This window comes from Pholis gunnellus (genome assembly GCF_910591455.1).
Source record: "Pholis gunnellus genome assembly, chromosome: 14".
In the NCBI taxonomy this organism is placed as follows: domain Eukaryota; kingdom Metazoa; phylum Chordata; class Actinopteri; order Perciformes; family Pholidae; genus Pholis; species Pholis gunnellus.
In genome coordinates, this window is record NC_136541.1 from 7,483,224 (window position 1) to 7,487,122 (window position 3,899).

The following is a 3,899-nucleotide window of genomic DNA, read 5'->3' on the forward strand; positions in this document are numbered from 1 at the left end:
CTGTTTAGACATAAGAAACTACAGTGCATGTCACATAATGACTTCATTTTAGTTGGTTGGACTACAACAATGTGTCACAATGATACATTTAGTAATCCTGCAGTAACACCAGTGTTACATACAAGTTATTATTTCATCTGATTTTGACTTCTGTGGCGTAATATGAGAGAATATTTAGACTAGAGCGTCTAGTTTGTTCTTATTTTATTGTTTGTATTGCTTGAACACTTGACAGACTGTGTTTCTATCTGGACTATCTGCACCGTCAGGCTCCATCAAGTCACAAAAGCTGATATTGTGTCGTGTTCACATGTTAATTGAGTAACCAGTAAACAAGCCCAACTCACCAGCCCCAGTTCGGCCACACGAGGAGTTACACAAGTTGGCATCCAGCAGGGATTTACAGTAAATGGGGATGTACTCTCTTATGTCGTTAAGGGTTTAAGCTGCTGGTACAATCAGCTCTATTTTATCCTGCTCTCAACAAATCAAGCTGTTGTTTCTAACGGACAAGAGTCATATAATCTAATCATGAATGTATAATTATAAATTATAAATAAATGTAATGAGGCACAAATTGATGAGACTGATGTTGCAGTAACCATGACAATATTAAACATGTCTTTGAATTAGCAAGAAAACACGATGAGCATTTCAAACGATGATAACATTCATTTATCAAACTAACATTCATTATAATAACATCTTATTAATAAAAAAAAAAACATGATACTAATGATACTAATAAAATAATCAACTCAAGTTAAATACAAAGCACACGGTTCTGATGACTAATCACAAACGGAGCAGAAAAGGCCCAAAGTGACCATCACAACAGAGGAACTCACCAGCAGATGACTGAAGGTGCTTCTCCACTGGCAGCAATAAACAAAGAGCTCTGCGTGGACAGTCGGCGGGAAGTTTGTGTTGACCTGAGCAAGATCTATTTGTGCTCCTTCCACTCCAGCTTCATCCTATTACAGTCTTCGATGTCTGTTAATCCAGAGAGGTTTGTTTTGCACAAGAGGGTGCTTAGTCATGTCAGACATGTTTACACTGAGGAAACATGTCTTTGATACACGTCATCATATGGACAAATATCTATTTCTGATTTTGGGGATATCTGCCCCTTTAATCCTTACATGCAGAGAAGTAGTCACATCACAGCACTTTACAGCAGAGTGTTTCTGGCATTTGATTGATGAGGGAATTAGTCAGAGTGGGATTATTATGGTGAACCTGTTGACCTCATGAGAGCAGAGCTGCATCCTTTTGACACATAAGCTACTGTATTTAAGCAACCAACCCTTAATAGCTGAGCCATTATTTTTAGGTGATTGGTAACTTCAGTCTGTCATGTATAAATTAACACCCGCTATTCTTAGATCTGTATCTTTTAGTCAAAGGAAACATTCCCCCCAGTACGTAGCTGTTTAGCATCTCCACTCCTGGAATGTGAGGGACTACATGGGGTGAAAGGGTTCCTCTGTCCCCATCTCTTCACTGGTGCCCCATCGCCCTCAAAAATGTGCCCTCTTTGCATTCTGTGACCCAGAAAATAGGGTCCGCACTGGATAATAATCAAAACCAGCCATCGTTCAGCCCAGTCCGCAGCCTCGCTGACACCTTCAACACCTGGTTCCCATAACACTGCAGGGAGAAATGTTCTCCCGCGGTTTATTTAAACGTAAAACAGTTGACAACAACAAAAAAAAGCCCTCAGGCTATGCACGCAATCTGAACGAATGTAAATCACCAAAAAAAACTTACAATGAAAGTTTTTGTTGATCTGATGATACACAGTTGAGTTCTGAGGAGATTTATTATCTTCAAGGTGCAGCAGCAGGTCCATATAACCGGCTCACGATGTGGCCTCGTGTTAAGTTTTGTGTTACTGATCAAAGCGTCCCGTCCTGAACTGAAGAGATAAAAAGGTGCAGGGGATGAACTGCTTTAGAGAGACATGAAGTAATGGATGAAACAGTTAACGTCTGAGAGCTGTGTTGAGTTGTAACTCATTCAACAGAAAAGCTCAAAGCGGAATTTAGAGCAAATATTATAAAACAAAACTAATGAGCATGCAACAAGTGAGCGAGGCATGGAAACTCCAATTAAAAAGAGTAACAGTTATTGCACGAGGGATATTTTGCCTTTCAGCCAAATTCATGGTTAACAAACAGCAGATGTGAGGAATAAATATACTTTGGATTTTGTGTAATTGTCTTCTGTGGACACGGAGTGATCGCTCTGTCACCAATTTAAAGCTGCTATTATTAATATATTTGCAAAACATCACAGGACTATGTGTAATGAGAAAGGTGTCGCTCATTGTGACAAACCTACAGAGCATTAACGCCCCAGGCTGCAGAATTTTATAGCTCATTTTGGTTTAATTGCCTCAAACTTAGTGTGCCAATGTGTTTTGGTTCAATCTCATCGCTCTTATCAGTGTTTTCAGCTGAAGCAGGCAGCTGTTTTCAGTGGTCACAGTTGTCAACAACCTGGTGAATAACTTGGAGCACCCAGCAGCTAAAGAGCCAGATATTTTTCTCAGGAGTCGGTAGAGACCAAACAGAAAAATCAGAGGTAAAAGAGAAGGAATATTGGACTTCTATTGATCAGGTGGCCAGAAGCACAACTCCAAATGAATAATGACGTTGCTCCTTGTCTGCTGGAAGTGTAAATAGATAATGAACACATTCCTCAAGTCAACTTTACAGCTTGTTGCTGCCTCCACGTTGCAAAATAATGAATGTACTGTATGTAGATCCGTAGTGCAGGCTCAAAGAGGGTCTCCGCTATTGGATTTAAACAGTCCAACATGTTGTAGTGGGAGTTTAAGTTATTTTTAGATGATCATGTATTCTAAATGCAAACCTGAATAAGAAACCAGAGAAGTAAGTCTCAAACCTGCTAAAAGTATAAAGTCTGGGGCTGCTGAACCAATAGAAAATAGCGATTGTTGTTCCTTAAATTCAACTCATTTTCAGTAGCAAGTGTAACATTGAAGCATGGTGGACGTAACACAGCTAGCTAGCTAGCTATAGCTAATTCCACGTTACAGAAAAAAGGCGGAACAACGTTCTTTGCTACACTGTGACAACAAGTATGTTATTGAAATGTGCTTTTAGTCAGGACTGCAAAACCTCAGCTCAGTAAGACCGTGAATTGCTGTAAATTGGTTTAGTTTCTACAGAAGTTAGCATGGGCATAGTTCCCTTAAGGCAACATCTGTTCCCTCTCCAATGAAATTCAGGTAATCACAATTAATTCTTCATTGACGAGACAGTGATTCAGAAAACCTAAGTATGTAATGGGAATGTTTTGCTTTTGTTTTACAAGAATATATCAAAGCACAACAGGGCTGCTTTTATTTTGGCATCTACAACCACAAATGCTGCGCAAGTAGCAGGAACCTGTTTTAAGTTGTATACCTCAAGGCTGTGCTCCAACTTCAACCATCAACAATTGAAACATACGCAGGCAAATGCGCGCGCACAGGCACACACACACACACACACACACACACACACACACACACACACACACACACACACAATCAGGGGTGCAGACGGTGCGCACAGATGAGGGAACACGTGGTTTCTCCGAGCAGCACCACTTCCTCTCACGTTTGGATTCCTTCACTTTTTGAGTTTCTCCGGTTACTGCTGCGGGTACCACCAGAGTGCCGAGGCGGACTAGGATACACCCTCACCCCAGCATCCCTCCAGACTACCAGATAAATAACAAGACAGTTTTCTCTCTTGCTCTGGGAACTCCTGCTTGCATTGCCTACTAGTCCATTCCTTAGTTACCTGCTGCACTTCAGGAGATCGTCCCCGGTGTGAGAACTCACGGATGGAGCTTTGATTTCTCTCTAGCCTATACTCCAACAAACT